Raw genomic sequence first — 18835 nt, 5'->3', positions numbered from 1 at the left:
GCTCAAACGGGGAAAACCCCGTTGAGGATTGTGGTACCTCGCGAACTGCAAAGAGCAAGTAGGGAAGCAGTTTAGCCCAATTGCGTTTTTCTTGATCTACAAAGCGGCGCAACATATTTTTCAAAGTCTGATTAAATCGTTCAACAAGCCCATCCGTTTGTGGATGAAAAACTGAGGTTCTAATTGAACGAATTTTCAATAATTTATATAGTTGCTGAATACAGTCTGACATAAAATTAGTGCCCTGATCAGTGAGAATTTCTTTCGGGATTCCCACCCTAGAGAATATTTTTACCAATTCATTCGCTACAGCTATTGCATTCATAGAGCGTAAGGGAACAGCTTCTGGATATCTCGTTGCGTAGTCCACTACTACTAAAATATACCGATATCCTGACTCTGTTCCCTCCAGAGGGCCTACTAAATCTACACCAATCCTTTCAAACGGTACCCCAATAATTGGAAGTGGAACCAGAGGTGCGGGGCGAACTGACTTAGGGGCAGCTAATTGACATTCAGGACACTCCGATACATACTTCCGCACCAGACCATAAACCCCAGGCCAAAAAAACCGGGCCAGAATTCGTTCCTGAGTCTTTTCAGTTCCCAAATGACCTGAAAATGGAATGTCATGCGCCAATCTCATGACTTCTGACTGAAAAGGCCTAGGAACCAATAACTGTTTTACGAGCTGTCCCGTCCCGGGAGCCCGGGTTATTCTATATAATAAGTGCCCAGATACAGAAAAATGCGGAAATACCACCGGTTGTCCTTCCTGCATATCCTTCCCCTCGATATATCTAACCCGTTTCCAAGCATACTGTAACGTGGGATCATTTTGTTGTTCATATCCCAAGTCAATATCTCGGTCCCAATGGTTAGGTACACAGAGAGGAGTGTCTTTTATTACATGACCTTCCACCTCAGTAACCTCGCAGCCCCGGTTACACTGAATACCTACTCCCTTTCCTTGCCGTTTCAGCGATTGGTTTACTTTTGTGTCAGACCCCTCCCCTTGTCGTCTCAGAGTTCCCTCATATTTTTCCACCCGACGCTCTCTTTTTGTTTTTCTTGGGCGGATTTTAGGGTTAAACAGGTCGGATTGCAACGGAAAAATCTCGCCAATTGTTTTCTCCTGTTGCTTTAATTGTCCCCTGGTAGAAACTAAGACCATTTCCCGACCTAAAATACGATCAAAAAACGGCCAGTCTCTTCCCAGGAGAACAGGGTATGGTAAACATTGCGCTACAGCCACTTTAACGCAAGCTGAATAATCACCTACAATAAGTCTAACTTTAGTGGTGGGATAAACCCGAGTTTCTCCATGAATACAGGAGATAGCCACTTTACCCTGTGGCTCCCAGGCTACCCCATCCAAGAGAGCTTGCCGAATCAATGTTTGTGCACACCCAGAGTCCGCAAATGCGTAAGTACTCTTTCCCCCGACCTGTACTCTTAACTGATAAGGGCCCTCCCGACATTCCCCAGTGTTCCTACCTGTTACTGCTGACCAGGATCTTGTCGCCAGGTCCACCTTTATTACTGGACAATTCCTGGCAATGTGTCCAGGCTCATTACATTGGTAGCACACTTGGTTAGGAGGCATCAACGGAGTTAATCTGTCCTGCGAGTCCGCGACCGGCAGGTTAGGGGGATTCTCTCTCGCCCAGGATGGGGCTAACCTCGACCTCCATGGTCTGAAGGTCCGGTTACCCCCTCTGGGCTTCATTGGTTGGTTGGTCCGAGTTAGTTTAGGGGCAGGAGTGGGGTCTGACCCGGCACCTTCGTTTGCGTCTTCGTAGGCCTCCGCCAGGAGGAGGGCATCCTCGAGAGTGGTAGGTCTATTCCTCTTAATCCACTCTCGATTCCCTGGCGGTAGTATAGACGCAAACTGTTCTATAACTATTTTCTGCACCAGTTCTTGGGGTGTATGTTCTTCTGGCCGCAGCCACCGGGTGCACTGATCTAAAAGATATTGTCCCGCAACCCGGGGCCGCATCCCCTTGGACAGCTGGTATTCCCGAAAACGGCGCCGGTATGTTTCCTCCGTGATCCCGAGGCGTGAGAGAATGGCTTCTTTAACTTTAACATAGTCCCCTGCATTCGTGGCCGTCAGGGCTCGATACGCTGCCTGAGCTTCCCCTGTCAGGCAGGGTGCCAATTTCATGGCCCAGTGTTCCCTAGGCCACTCTGCAGCCTCTGCCACTCTCTCAAAAGTAATCAAGAAAGCCTCGGGATCATCTTCCGAGGTCATCTTCTGAAGATTAGGCTGAGCTGCAAACATCCGGGCAACCGCTCTCTCTGATGTTGATATTGATAGTTTTTCTACCAGCTGTCCCAAGAACTGGGCGAGCTGTTCCAGGTGCCGTGTCTCTCTCTCCTCTCGCTTCTCCTCCTGCTCCCTAAACATTGTCAAAACTGTAGCTGGATCCAATCCCACTTCTGACACCACGTGTGAGGCGAGAGTGTATTAAATGGAATGTCCAGACAGTAATTTATGTGTACAGAAATAAAATAATTTATTTTTATTTTCTATACACAACAAAAGGATTAAATAACAAACGAAAAACAAAATGGTGTGAGGGAAGGAGTGCAGGGGTGGAATCCAAAACAAACTGTGATGACTCGTCTTTAATTTGTCTTCGTGGTGACCCATACATAAACAAAAAAAAGACAAAAGAAATGTTAGTGTTTCAAAAATCCCGCTGCACAAAACCAGACTCTCCCTCCACCCGTTACTCCTCCTACTTTACTTTCGGACCAACCCCGAACACAGTAGTACGTTCCCTTTAGTATGTAATGTCCCGCCTCTGTAGTCAGTGGAACACCAATCCCCAACCGACACGTGTCCTTATCCTTCACTTGACTCCAGTGGCTGGAAGTTACATACTCGTACTTCCGCCCCTCACCAAGGTGCCGCCCCTCAAAAGATGACTTTTGCCATGGTCACGAGATCTTGGTAAGGGAAGTCCCGAGTTGGTTTGATGCCATCTACTGTCGGGAGGCTGAATGACAGACCGAAAACCCTTTGACTCATCACAGGGATATAAACTGGTCTGTGTAACACAAGTATTTAAAATGTATATTTGTATTTAGTATGTGAGCACGGGGAATTGCACTTTAATAATTCACGTGCAGTTGTACCGTGACTCCAATTGAATGATTGATTAGCAATCGAGTCTCAGTACAGCTGCATAAAAGCAGCTTGTTTTCACTCACTCAGGGTTGTGTGTTCGGTGAGTGGAGAACAGGATTGGAGACGGAGGTAATAATACAAATAATAACGTAAAGTAAAATAGAAGCTCACCATGTTTGTCTGTGTAGTTCGTTTTTGTTTGTCTCTTTGTTTTGGTTGCCAGTGCCGTGTCCTGTTTTATTTTATAATAATAAACCGCGCAGCAGCGCATTCATTCATTATTTTACTCGCAGTGCTGTGTATTCATTTCTGGTCTGACGTCACCCACTACAGCCGTCTTTGTGACATGCCCTGCCCTGCCCCGCCCCACCCCGCTTGGCTTAGAAGGTCCTTGCAGAGCGGGAGCTGCCACAGTTGGCCCCACAACGTGTTGGAGAGCAGAGCAAACCAGGGGTGCCTCGGCCATCTGGGTGTGTCCAGCAAAACCTGAGCTTTCTTCACCCTGATCCTCTTTAGTGTCAGGAATAATAGTGGTAGCGGAGGGATCACATATAAGAGCCACAGTGGCCAGGGGTGAGCTAGAGCATCTACTCCCAGGGGACCCCCTTCCCTCTCCATAGAAAACCACAGGGGGGAATGAGTGGGCTCGGCTGTGGTGAAGAGGTTGACTTATACTGTACAAAACCTCTCCCAAATTCGTTTCACAACCTGAGGGTGCAGTCTCTACTCTGAGCTGTCTGGAGCTCCTCTGGACAGGAGGTCTGCTGCTCTACTGGCCACCCCGGGAGGTGGACCGCCCTGATGGAACGCAAGTTTCTGTGTGTCCAAGAGAGAGAGGAGTCTGTGCGTCGTATGGTGAAGGCCACGTGAGTACAGGCCACCTTGGTGGTTTATGTAGGTGACCACAGAAAGTGTTTGTGCACTAACTGCTGGCGAAAATGAGAGAGCGCTAGGAATATTGTTTGCAGTTCTTGGGCATTTATATGTGCTTGCTGCCAAGGTCCATTCCACTGACTTCGTATTCCCCTCCCATTCCAGACAGCTCTCCAGCCCAGGCTGGAGGCGTCCGTAGTGACAAATTTCCTTCTGTGGGGGGAGCAGAGAGGAAATCTGAGGTGTAGATTGCTAGGGCGGAGCCACCACTCCAGCATTTTCCAGCATTGTCTGGAAACTTGCACCAGCCGGTGTCAATCGCGGACTGCATACACCTTGAGCCCATTCACCCAAGCTTGAAGCAGGCGCATTCTCAGTAGCCCTAGGGGAAGGATTTTTGAGGCAGCTGCCATCAGCTCCAATAACCTTTGAAAAGTTTTGCCATGTAGAAGATCATCCTCCCTGAATTGGGAGAGCGTGACTTCCAACTACCGAATCCTGTCTTCCGAGAAACACTGTGGACTGAGACAGTACAAAGTTGCTCTTCTGTTGATGTATGGAGAGCCCTAACTTCATCACATGATCTATGACCTGTCTGATGTGTGCCTCGGCGCATGCTTTGGAACGTGCGCAAACTAGCCAATCGTCCAGGTAGTTCAAGATCCGAATACCCCGCAGCCTGAGCGGAGTCAGTGCTGCGTCCATGCACTTGGAAAATGTGTGGGGTGCCAACAAGAAGCCAAAGGGTAGAAGACAGAATTTGTATGCGCTGCCTTGAAAGGTGAAGCGTAGATATTTTCTGTGCACTGTATGGATCGGGACATGGAAGTAGGCGTCTTGCAGGTCGATCGAAGTGAACCGGCTGGACCGATTGGAAGATATGCTGCGCGGTCAACATGTTGAAGTTTCGTTGTTTGAGGACCACCTTGAGGACCCTGAGGTCCAGAATAGGTTGGAAACCTCCGTCCCTCTTGGGTACCAGGAAGTACCTGGAGTAGAACCTGCCTAGGGCATCACTTGGATCTACCAAGCACACAGCATGCTTTTGTTGAAGAGTGGCGATCTCCTATTGGAGGAGAATCGTGCACACTGGTCTGATAGTGGTAGAGAGCACACTCTTGAAGGGTGGCGGGCCTAAGCGGAATTGTAGAGCGTAATCATGTCTCATAGTTGTGTCCAGTGGTCAGTCCAGTTGTGAGGGGGGGGAAGGTGGCAGCCGGAGCCCCTCAGGGGCTGTCTCCCTTGTGCTTGGGAGGGGGCACATCTTTTTTAGGCCCCGGCCTTGGTCTCCAGCCAGAGAACCGGTTACCCCTGGCTGGCGGTGGTCCATTGCCACCAACTTTTCCTCTGTCTGCTTGCTTGGCCTAAGGTGGAGGCATTCAAGCCTAGCTGCCCCAGTAGACTGGAAAGGCCACCTAGGACACTGGCGATAGGGAGGAAGGCGTGAGAACTTTGAAGCGACCTTCGTGGCCTTGTTGGACCTCTCAAGGCTCACATCCACAGTTGCTCTGAATGTCTACCCCGGTGTTACTGGGGCATCCAGTAATGCAGTCTTCTCAGTCTCCACAACTTTGGCAAGGGTCAGCCAAAGAGGTCGGTGGGCAGCCACTAGTGTCACCAGAGACCTCCCTAATGACTGACCTAGCTCCTCCATCAGTTCAGTCATCACTCCCATCACAACATGGAGTTCCCCCGCATCTTCCGTTGCCCACTCCCGCAGTCTTGCCACTAACCGTGACTGGTAGAGCAACAAGATGGACATGGCATTCACTGCTTTCACCGACAACGCTGCTGAAGAATTCTTTAGCATTGCATCAGCTGTCCTGCATGGCTTGGAAGGGCAGGTAAGGTATTTATCCCCCCTGATGAAGGTGAACCCCTGCACCAAAACAGTGATCGTGTCCCCGATGGGAGGGAACATGCCCAGGCGAGCTTCTTGGGCTCTGGCGGCGTGCAGCAGGGACTCTGCTGTTCTAGAGACAGAGGGAGTGTGAACCAACTCCAAAAAGTTCTCAGAGAGGAAAAGCATGCTGTGTAGTTTGCCCTCTTTAAGGAAGCGATTCCCCTTTCCTTCCTGTTCCACAGGCCAGGGAACATCAAAGGCAGCAGCCGCACACTGCTTCAGAGCATGGAACTCCTCCCTCTGAGAGGTATGCGGAAGGGTTGGAGTGGAGCTCCCGGCTGTGGCCTGCCTGACGGAAGTGGTGAGGTCGGACACGTCCAACCCTGAGGCAGTGAAGGAGAGCTCACCGGGGCTTGGGGGTCTAGGGAGTGGGGGGGCTGGGGCTGCCCGGTAGCAGGGGGCAGTCTACCTTGAGCCTGCAGCAAGGACTCAAGCATGGTCTGCTGGGCTCTCACAGCCTGAGCCAGCTCTTCAAAACGCCTCTCCGCAGAGCTCTGGCATTTTTCCGGAGACACAAAAGGAGAGCGTCTGCGTCAATGAGGAGAAGGGGAGCGATACCTTTTCGGTGAGCTTCTACCGCCGGTGATCGCCCTCTCGAACCGTGCCGCCTAGGCGGAGTTCACTGCGATTCCACAGAGGGGCATTTATGCCTCCGTACAGGTGGTGGGGTAGGAGAGGGTGAACCTCTCTCACCACTGTAGTAGGCAGGGTTCCAGAGATCCATTGAGAAAGGCCCTGGGCTGTCTCAGTAGACAGTACCCTTCCATGCTCCGAGGAATGGGAGTCCAATGGGGAGAGGGCTGCCCTCCTGCACCTGATTCTGTTGGTGAACTGTTGACAGGGAGAGCAGTCCGTCTCTCCTGTCAGGACCTTGGCTGCATGGGCAGATCTCAAGCACCAGACACAGCGAGTGTGCCCATTCTCCTTTGGGAGCTTCACTGCACATTGGTCACACTGGTGAAACCCAGTGGAGGACGCTGTAGAGCGCATTGACATGGCAGCATCAGCAAGGAGTGCGGTTGGCGCGAGTGCCAAAGAGGGCGCGATAGCTGCCGAGCTGGATTGCAGCTGGAGCAGAGTCAATTGGCGTTGGAGTCTTCGCCGAGAAGAGCATGGTAGCCACCGAGCTGGATTGTAGCTGGAGCAGAGTCAATCGGCATCGGGGTCAGCACCGCTTGACAGCGGGATCACCCGACAGCAGCTGACACAAATAGCTCATGCAATCAAGCAGAGTAAGTGACTACAGTGAGAGAAGGAAAAGAAGAGCTTAGCGCCAATCTCTATAGAGGGGTCGAAACCAGCTCTATTCAGTAGAAATCTACCTGAGGAGACTAAGGCGACTAGCAATCTCAATATACGTGTAAATGTAGAAGCTTACCGTAGCAAATTAGTTTTTGCAGGCTAGGGAGTTTTTCATCATGCAAAATAGCCAAGTTCTAGCACAAAGAGAGCGCAAAGGGATCAGAGTGTTGTCTCAATGAGTTGAGAGAGAAAATGGCGATATGTTACTGTGTGGGTGTCCCTCTTCAGCAGGAGGTGGGAGGGACTTCCTCTTCACAGCAAGGACTGATAGGGCAGCTTTTTTATATGTGCTCCGTGACTGATGGGTCAGAGGGGCTCTCCCATTTGGTAATGGTTGTCTTTCCACTTAAAGAACATAAGAACAAAAGAAAGTTTACAAACGAGAGGAGGCCATTCGGCCTGTCTTGCTCGTTTAGTTGTTTGTAGCTTATTGATCCCAGAATCTCATCAAGCAGCTTCTGAAGGATCTCAGGGTGTCAGCTTCAAAAACATTAATGGGGAGTTGATTCCAGACCCTCACAATTCTCTGTGTAATAAAGTGTCTCCTATTTTCTGTTCTGAATGCCCCTTACTCTAATCTCCATTTGTGACCCCTGGTCCTTGTTTCTTTTTTCAGGTCGAAAAAGTCCCTTGGGTCGACATTGTCAATACCTTTTAGAATTTTGAATGCTTGAATTAGGTCACCGCATAGTCTTCTTTGTTCAAGACTGAACAGATTAAATTCTTTTAGCCTGTCTGCATATGACATGCCTTTTAAACCCGGAATAATTCTGGTTGCTGCTCCTTGCACTCTTTTTGTATCGAGGTGACCAGAACTGAACACAATATTCAAGATGAGGTCTTACAAATGCATTGTACAGTTTTAACATAATTTCCCTTGATTTAAATTCAACACTTTTCACAATATATCCGAGCATCTTGTTGGCCTTTTTTATAGCTTCCCCACATTGTCTAGATGAAGACATTTCTGAGTCAACAAAAACTCCTAAGTCTTTTTCATAGATTCCTTCTCCAATTTCAGTATCTCCCATATGATATTTATAATAAACATTTTTATTTCCTGCGTGCAGTATCTCACAATTCCCTATTAAATGTCATTTGCCATGTGACTGCCAAGATCTGAATCTTGTCTGGATCAATTTGAATGACCTTTGTGCTGTAACAGTGTTTGCCCCGCCTCCTACTTTTGTGTCATCTGCAAATTTAACAAGTTTGCTTACTATATCAGAATCTAAATCATTAATGTAAATTAGGAATAGCAGAGGACCTAATACTCCTAATTCTCCTCTAATCAGTACTTTATATTTTCTCCATGTTAACCACTCCCTAATCCATGTACATGTGTTTCCTTGAATCCCTACTACGTTCAGTTTGAGAATTAATGTTTTATGCGGGACTTTGTCAAAAGCTTTCTGGAAATCTAAATAAACCATGTCATATGCTTTGCAATTATCCATTATCGATGTTGCATCCTCAAAAAAATCAAGCAGGTTAGTTAGACAAGGTCTCCCTTTCCTAAAACCATGTTGACTGTCTCCCAGGATACTGTTACCATATGATAATTTTCCATTTTGGATCTTATTATAGTTTCTATATGTTTACATATAATACAAGTCATGCTTATTGGTCTGTAGTTACCTGGTTCGGTTTTCTTTCCCTTGTTATGGATCGGTATTACGTTTGCAATTTTCCAGTCTGTCGGTACAACCCCTGTGTCAAGAGACTGTTGCATGATCTTAGCTAGTGGTTTATAAATAACTTCTTTCATTTCTTTGAGTGCTATTGGGAGGATCTCATCCGGCCCATGGGATTTGTTTATTTTAAGAGCTCCTAGTTCCTTTAACACTTCTGCCTCAGTTATGCTAAAGTTATTTAAAACTGGATAGCAACAGGTTGACATGTGAGGCATGTTGTCCGTATCCTCCTTTGTAAAAACTTGTGAAAAGTAATCATTTAATATATTTGCTTTTTTTTTTTTCTTCGTCTATGATTTTGCCATTTGTATCTCTTAAACATTTAGTCTCCTCTTTGAATGTTCTCTTGCTGTTGTAATATTGGAAAAACATTTTGGAATTGGTTTTAGCACCCTTAGAAATGCTCATTTCTATTTCTCTCTTAGCCTTTCTAACTTCCTTTTTGACTTGCATTTGTAGGTCCGTGTACTCTTTCTGTGTACTTTTTTTGGGTCCCTTTTAAACGCTCTGTAAAAGGGTCTTTTTTCGCTGAATGTTTGTTTTATTTTAAATTGCTCTATTAAACCATTTTGGCAATTTTGTTTTACATTTAGATTTGTCTACTTTTGGGAAGTAATTGTTTTGTGCTTCTAGTACTACATTTTTAAAAAACAGCCAACCTTTTTCTTTGGATGTTTTCTCTATTTTACTACAATCTACTTCTGTTAGTCTCTGTTTCATACCTTCATAGTTTGCCATTCTAAAATTGTAAACCTTAGCTTTAGTCATTACTTTTTGGGTTTTAAAAAGCACTTCAAATGAGATCATGTTGTGGTCTGAGTTTGCTAGTGGTTCTCTGACCTCTGTTAGTTTTTCTGTCTTCATTATTTCAAAAGACTAAATCAAGGCATGCCTCCCCTCTAGTCGGTGCCTTGACAAATTGTGTTAGGAAGCAGTCATTTGTCATTTCCACCATTTCAATTTCATCCGTCTTGCTCCCCACCGGGTTTTCCCTTTTTATATGGGGGAAGTTGAACTCCCCCATTAGTATGGACTCTCCTTTGATACCCGCAATTCTAATGTCATTGTATAGCTTATTATTTTGCTTGCCATCTGAATCTGGCGGTCTATATCATTCTCCTATTACGCCCTTTGAATTTTTGTCCGTTATTCTGACCCATATTGATTCGGCTTTATTTTCTTTGTCGAGATTTAACACCTGGGTTTCAAGACTGTTTCTTATGTATAATGCTACCTCTCCACCTCTTCTGTCGTGCCTGTCTTTCCTATACAGTGTATACTCACAAATATTACATTCACCCCCATCACTCTCAGACAACCAAGTTTCTGTAATACTCATCACATTATGAGTACTTGTTAATGCAGTAGCTTCAAGTTCTAAAATTTTGTTTTTGATACTTCTAGCATTTATATAAATAAATTTAATGGCTTTCTTACCCAAGTTGTTGTCCTTGTTAAGATGCGGTCTCCCTTCTGTTTTTTTGTTGACTTCTCCCCCCTTCCTTTCTAGTTTGAGTGTTTCTAAACCTGCTCGAGGATCTTTTCTCCAAGTAGATTGGCTCCTTTTTTATTTAAGTGCAGTCCATCCCGCCTATATAGATAGTCCTTGTTGTAGAATTTGGTCCAATGATCAAGATAGGCGAAGCCTTCCCGTGTGCAACACGTCTTCAGCTATGCATTTAGATTAATTATTTCCAGCTCTCCATATGGTCTTTTGCAAGGTGCCGGCTGTATCCCAGTAAATACCACAGTTTTGGTCTTATCTCTTAATTTCCTTCCTAGCTCTCTGAATTTGTTTTGCAGGGATTTTGGTCTGTCTATTCCAATGTTGTTTCTACCGATGTGGACGATTACTGCCTGGTCGTCTCCTGTTTGTTCTAGGAGCCTGTCCACGTCCTCAGTGATGTGCGTGACAGAGGCTCCTGGTAGGCAGCACACTGTTGTAGTAAGGGGGTCCAAACTGCAAACTGAACTTGCATTGTTTCTCAAAGGGAACATTTCATTAACTGAAGTTATCAGATACATTTTTCTTACAACTGATAATGGAGTGAATAACTTATTTTATTTATAAATTTATTTTGAGAAAATAATCGACAGTAGTGTTCATTATTGTTTACAAAGGACCCTGAGAATAATTGTGTATATCATTGCAATTGCTCAGGTTAAATAATGTCTTGTAACTTGCCCGAACCGACCAGAATCCCTGCAAAACAAATTCAGAGAGCTAAGAAGGAAATTAAAAGAGAAAAACAAAACTGTGGTATTTTCTGGTATACTACCGGCACCTTGCAAAGGACCATATGGACAGCTGGAAATAATTAATCAAAACGCATGGCTGAAGATGTGCTGCACACGGGAAGGCTTCACTTATCTTGATCATTGGACCACATTCTACAACGAGGACTATCTGTATAGACGGGACGGACTGCATTTAAATAAAAAGGGAACCAGTCTACTTGGAGAAAAGATTCTCAAGCAGGTTTAGAAGCATTTAAACTAGAAAGGAAGGGGGGAGAAATCAACAAAAAAAACAGAAGGGAGACCGCATCAAAACAAGAACAACAACTCGGGTAAGACAACCATTAAATGTATTTATCTAAATGCTAGAAGTATCAGAAACAAAATTCTAGAACTTGAAGCTACTGCACTAACAGGCAACTATGATGTGATAAGTGTTACAGAAACGTGGTTGTCTGAGAGTGATGGGGACGAATATAATATTTGTGGGTATACACTGTATAGGAAAGACAGGCAGGACAGAAGAGGAGGAGGGCTAGCGCTATACATAAGAAACAGTCTTGAAGCCCAGGTGTTAAACCTGGACAAAGAAAATAAAACCGAATCAATATGGGTCAGAATAACGGACAAAAATTCAAAAGGCATAATAATAGGAGCATGCTATAGACCGCCAGATTCAAACGGTGAGCAAAATAATCTGTTATACAATGACATTAGAAATGCATGTAGCAAAGGAGAAGCCATACTAATGGGGGATTTCAACTTCCCCCAAATAAAATGGGAAAACCCGATGGGTAGCACGAAGGATGAAATAGAAATGGTGGAAATGACAAATGACTGCTTCCTAACACAATTTGTCAAGGCACCGACTAGAGGGGAGGCATGCCTTGATTTAGTCTTTTCAAATAAAGAAGATAGAATAACTAAAACAGAGGTCAGAGAACCACTGGCAAACTCAGATCACAACATGGTCTCATTTGAAGTGTTTTTTAAATCCCCAAAAGTAATGACTAAAGCTAAGGTTTACAATTTTAGAAAAGCAAACTATGAAGGTATGAAAGAGAGACTAACAGAAGTAGATTGGAGTAAAATAGAGAAAACACCCTCAGAAGCAGGATGGTTGTTCTTCAAAAATGTAGTACTAGAGGCGCAAAACAATTACATCCCTAAAGTAGACAAATCTAAATGTAAAACAAAATTGCCAAAATGGTTTAATAGATCAATTAAAAAAAATATTCAGCGAACAAAGGCACTTTACAGAGCATTAAAAAAGGACCAAAAAGAAAGTATGCAGAAAGAGTACACAGAACTGCAAACGCAAGTCAAAAAGGAAGTTAGAAAGGCCAAGAGAGAAATAGAAATGAACATTGCTAAGGGAGCTAAAACCAATTCCAAAATGTTTTTCCAATATTACAACAGCAAGAGAACATTCAAAGAGGAGGTTAAATGTTTAAGAGATACAAATGGCAAAATCGTAGATGAAGAAAAAAAAATAGCAAATATATTAAATGATTACTTTTCACAAGTTTTTACAAAGGAAGATACTGACAACATGCCCCACATGTCATCCAGTTCCTATCCAGTTTTAAATAACTTTAGCATAACTGAGGCAGAAGTGTTAAAGGGACTAGGAGCTCTTAAAATAAACAAATCCCCTGGGCCGGATGAGATCCTCCCAGTAGTACTCAAAGAAATGAAAGAAGTAATTTACAAACCGCTAACCAAGATCATGCAGCAGTCTCTTGACACAGGGATGGTACCGACAGACTGGAAAATTGCAAACGTAATACCGATCCACAAAAAGGGAAACAAAACTGAACCAGGTAACTACAGACCAGTAAGCCTGACTTCTATTATATGCAAACTTATGGAAACTATAATAAGATCCAAAATGGAAAATTACCTATATGGTAACAGGGTCCTGGGAGACAGTCAACATGGTTTTAGGAAAGGGAGATCGTGTCTAACTAACTTGCTTGATTTTTTTGAGGATGCAACATCGATAATGGATAATTGCAAAGCATATGACATGGTTTATTTAGATTTCCAGGAAGCTTTTGACAAAGTCCCGCACAAAAAATTAATTCTCAAACTGAACGCAGTTGGGATTCAAGGAAACACATGTACATGGATTAGGGAGTGGTTAACATGTAGAAAACAGAAAGTACTGATTAGAGGAAAAACCTCAGAATGGAGTGTGGTAACCAGCGGTGTACCACAGGGATCAGTATTAGGTCCTCTGCTATTCCTAATCTACATTAATGATTTAGATTCTGGTATAGTAAGCAAACTTGTTAAATTTGCAGACGACACAAAAGTAGGAGGAGTGGCAAACACTGTTGCAGCAGCAAAGGTCATTCAAAATGATCTAGACAAGATTCAGAACTGGGCAGACACATGGCAAATTACATTTAATAGAGAAAAGTGTAAGGTACTGCACGCAGGAAATAAAAATGTACATTATAAATATCATATGGGAGATACTGAAATTGGAGAAGGAATCTATGAAAAAGACCTAGGAGTTTTTGTTGACTCAGAAATGTCTTCATCTAGACAAAGTGGGGAAGCTATAAAAAAGGCTAACAAGATGCTCGGATACATTGTGAAAAGTGTTGAATTTAAATCAAGGGAAGTAATGTTAAAACTGTACAATGCACTAGTAAGACCTCATCTTGAATACTGTATGCAGTTCTGGTCACCTCGCTATAAAAAAGATATTGCTGCTCTAGAAAGAGTGCAAAGAACAGTGACCAGAATTATTCCGAGCTTAAAAGGCATGTCATATGCAGACAGGTTAAAAGAATTGAATCTGTTCAGTCTTGAACAAAGAAGATTACGTGGCGACCTAATTCAAGCATTCAAAATTCTAAAAGGTATTGACAGTGTCGACCCAAGGGACTTTTTCAGCCTGAAAAAAAAACAAGGACCAGGGGTCACAAATGGAGATTAGACAAAGGGGCATTCAGAACAGAAAATAGGAGACACATTTTTTACACAGAGAATTGTGAGGGTCTGGAATCAACTCCCCAGTAATGTTGTTGAAGCTGACACCCTGGGATCCTTCAAGAAGCTGCTTGATGAGATTGTGGGATCAATAAGCTACTAACAACCAAACGAGGAAGATGGGCCGAATGGCCTCCTCTCGTTTGTAAACTTTCTTATGTTCTTATGTTCTTAACAAATATGATCCAGGTCAGGCTGGGCAATCGCCTTCACTGATCCTAGATTGTTTTAAATTTATTTTCTCCTTGCTCGCTCGCTCTCTCGCCCTTCTCCGTACAGCCACACCGAAGTGCAGAGAGCTGCAGGTATTTATGCAGGGGATCATCTCCCGATTAGCAACAAATTAATCACTTAATTCGTGAGATGGTCACCTTCTGCATGGGTTTTATAATTTGGATTGGGCTTCCCATCCACGCTGCAATACAATAACAAAACTAAAGGCACAGCTATGCTGTCATACAATAAATTATAAACAAATAAGACACACGGCGTTTCGCCGTCATCTATAAACAAAAGTTAATAATAAGTAAACACAAAACACAGTACAGGGGCGGAGGGGAAGCCCCGTTCTACAATAAACACTATACAGGGCTGCTCGCCCTGTTACAATTCTCCGGGCATGGTCTGCTGGGCCCTTACAGTCTCTGCCAGCTCCGCGAAGCACCGCTATGCCGAGCTTGGGCGCCTTCGAGGTGGCTGAGACAGTGACTGTTTGCGCCTGCTTCTGTAAGTGGAGAGGTGCCTGCATGGTGACCTTCTGTCCCCTGGGGAAGGGGAGCAGTGCCTGCGTAGTGACCGTCTGTCCCCTGGTGAGCGTCCCCTCGAGTGGTACCGCCTTGGCGGTGACCATCTCGCCTCCCCTGAGAGGTGTCTGCACCTCTGTACCGGTGGTGGGGAAGGGGAGAGTGACCCAGTTGTGCTGGAGAGTTCCCTGGTCACTATAACAGGGGGGTCCTGGACGACCTCTGCGGAGGCTCTTGGACCACTGATCTCATTCTCCCATGGCTTGAGGAGAGAGACTCTGCTGGGGATAGGGCTGCTCTCCGTCACTTAGTTCTCCTCTGGAACTTCCGACTGGGAGAGCAGTCCAGCTCACCTGCCAGTGCTTTGGCCGTGTGCTCTGGCCCACCTGGTGCAGGATCGGTGCTCATCCTGCCTGGGCAGTTTCGCTACATACCGGGCACACTGGTGAAAACCAGTGGAAGACCCAGTCGACTGGACCGACATGCTTTGCAGGTTTTTTTAAGATGCTGCGCTCGATGAGTAGTCTGCAGACACTTTTAAAACGATTCACCGGTGCCGAATCAGACGGTGCCTGGATCGGCGTCGAGGCAGGCGCTGTTAGTGCTGAGTCTGGCATCGAGACGTGCGCGATCGGTGCCGAGGTCAATCACGATGTGTAGTGTGGTCGTTGCCAGGCTGTAGACGGCCTCGAAGCTATTCCCTGGTGCTGAATCAATCGGTACCGGGGTTGGCATCGAAAAGAGCGTGGTCGGTGCTGAGTCAGTCACTCAACCTCACTATCAGCGGGAAAAACCGCGGTTGATGCCGAGGTATGCAGCCGATTCCATCGGCGTGGTTGCCGAGGGCAAGTGCAGCCGCGCCAGGAAAGCCTGAGGATTGAGAGGTGCGTTAAGCCTAAGCTGTTTTTTTTTTGTTTTTATTGGTCGCTGTGACCAATTAATTCAGCGTAGAGGATGACGCCACGAGTCCAGGGAGTCTACTTACAGCACCACAACAGCTCTCCATACGGTGCATCAACTACACAAGGCCTTGTGTAGTGAAAAGAGCAATGGCCGCTCACTAATCTCTTTTAGAGGGGTTGAAACCAGCTCCAGTCAGAAACTGATGCGAGAATAAAACGAGAGCACTCTTTTAGACACGCTTGAAGCGAGATTTTACTGTGTATTGTTTTAAATTTGTGGATAAATCCAACAAATCAGCCAAATTCGGTAACAGAAGCAAAAGCTATTCACAACTTGTCTCAGTGATATGAGAGAGAAAATGGCGATGTGCTACTGTGAGGACGTACCTCTTCAACAGGAGGTGAGAGGGACTTCTCCCTCACATCAGGGCCCCTATAGGGCAGCTTTTGTATATATGTTCAGTGATTGTCGGTCAGAGAGGCTCTTCCCATTCGGTAATGGTTGTCATTCGAATTGAAAGGGAAACCAACGTTCTCAAGAGTGTGGTGCACGAGGGTACAGTAGGTCCTAGTGATACTAAGTTGAAGATACAGTGAACAGAATGAATGTAACATAATGTACAACAGTATTAGAAGCTAAAATGAAGTGAAACTGCACGCGCTGGCTGCTGTTGCCTGTTTTGCAAGCCTTTCCCATCTCTGTGCCTAATAATTGTCTTAGTATTATTTATTTATTTATTTATTTAGATACAATTAATACATTGTTATGTCTACTTATGGTTCGCAGCGTTTAGAAAACTTAGCAATCACAAAGTCACGTAAACAAAAAATCCAATTACGTGGGTATACAAGCCAATTATTTGTTAAGGCTGCTAATAGTTTAACGGCTCATTATCGGTAAAACATAATATAATCGTGTGTGTGTGTGTGTGTGTGTGTGTGTGTGTGTGTGTAGAATAACTAAAACAGAGATCAGAGAACCACTGGCAAACTCAGACCACAACATGGTCTCATTTTGAAGTGTTTTTTAAATCCTCAAAAGTAAAGACTAAAGCTAAGGTTTACAATTTTAGAAAAGCAAACTATGAAGGCATGAAACAGAGACTGACAGAAGTAGATTGGAGTAAAATAGAGAAAACACCCACAGAAGAAGGATGGTTGTTCTTCAAAAACGTAGTACTAGAGGCGCAAAACAATTATATCCCTAAAGTAGACAAATCTAAATGTAAAACTAAATTGCCAAAATGGTTTAATAGATCAATTTAAAAAAAATATTCAGCGAAAAAAGGCACTTTACAGAGCATTTAAAAAAGGACCAAAAAGAAAGTACACAGAAAGAGTACACAGAACTGCAAATGCAAGTCAAAAAGGAAGTTAGAAAGGCCAAGAGAGAAATAGAAATGAACATTGCTAAGGGAGCTAAAACCAATTCCAAAATGTTTTTCCAATATTACAACAGCAAGAGAACATTCAAAGAGGAGATTAAATGTTTAAGAGATACAAATGGCAAAATCGTAGAGGAAGAAAAAAAAAATAGCAAATATGTTAAATGATTACTTTTCACAAGTTTTTACAAAGGAAGATACTGACAACATGCCCCACATGTCATCCAGTTCCTATCCAGTTTTAAATAACTTTAGCATAACTGAGGCAGAAGTGTTAAAGGGACTAGGAGCTCTTAAAATAAACAAATCCCCTGGGCCGGATGAGATCCTCCCAGTAGTACTCAAAGAAATGAAAGAAGTAATTTACAAACCGCTAACCAAGATCATGCAGCAGTCTCTTGACACAGGGGTGGTACCGACAGACTGGAAAATTGCAAACGTAATACCGATCCACAAAAAGGGAAACAAAACTGAACCAGGTAACTACAAGACCAGTAAGCCTGACTTCTATTATATGCAAACTTATGGAAACTATAATAAGAGCCAAAATGGAAAATTACCTATATGGTAACAGAGTACTGGGAGACAGTCAACATGGTTTTAGGAAAGGGAGATCGTGCCTAACTAACTTGCTTGATTTTTTTGAGGATGCAACATCGATAATGGATAATTGCAAAGCATATGACATGGTTTATTTAGATTTCCAGAAAGCTTTTGACAAAGTCCCGCACAAAAGATTAATTCTCAAACTGAACGCAGTTGGGATTCAAGGAAACACATGTACATGGATTAGGGAGTGGTTAACATGTAGAAAACAGAAAGTACTGATTAGAGGAAAAACCTCAGAATGGAGTGTGGTAACCAGTGGTGTACCACAGGGATCAGTATTAGGTCCTCTGCTATTCCTAATCTACATTAATGATTTAGATTCTGGTATAGTAAGCAAACTTGTTAAATTTGCAGACGACACAAAAGTAGGAGGAGTGGCAAACATTGTTGCAGCAGCAAAGGTCATTCAAAATGATCTAGACAAGATTCAGAACTGGGCAGATACATGGCAAATGACATTTAATAGAGAAAAGTGTAAGGTACTGCATGCAGGAAATAAAAATGTAAATTATAAATATCATATGGGAGATATTGAAATTGGAGAAGGAATCTAAAAAATGACCTAGGAGTTTTTGTTGACTCAGAAATGTCTTCATCTAGGCAATGTGGGGAAGCTATAAAAAAGGCTAACAAGATACTCGGATGCATTGTGAAAAGTGTTGAATTTAAATCAAGGGGAAGTAATGTTAAAACTGTACAATGCACTTGTAAGACCTCTATCTTGAATATTGTGTGCAGTTCTGGTCACCTCGCTATAAAAAAGATATTGCTGCTCTAGAAAGAGTGCAAAGAAGAGCGACCAGAATTATTCCGGGCTTAAAATTGTCATATGCAGACAGGCTAAAAAAATTGAATCTGTTCAGTCTTGAACAAAAAAGACTACGTGGCGATCTGATTCAAGCATTCAAAATTCTAAAAGGTATATTGACAGTGTCGACCCAAGGGACTTTTTCAGCCTGAAAAAAGAAACAAGGATTACCGGTAAAAAAGGGGCATTCAGAACATAAAATAGTTTTGTACACAGAGAATGTGAGGGTCTGGAATCAA

Source organism: Polyodon spathula, chromosome 5, assembly GCF_017654505.1.
Source record: "Polyodon spathula isolate WHYD16114869_AA chromosome 5, ASM1765450v1, whole genome shotgun sequence".
In the NCBI taxonomy this organism is placed as follows: domain Eukaryota; kingdom Metazoa; phylum Chordata; class Actinopteri; order Acipenseriformes; family Polyodontidae; genus Polyodon; species Polyodon spathula.
The sequence above is the reverse complement of the archived record's forward strand: the minus strand, read 5'-3'. Positions refer to the sequence as shown.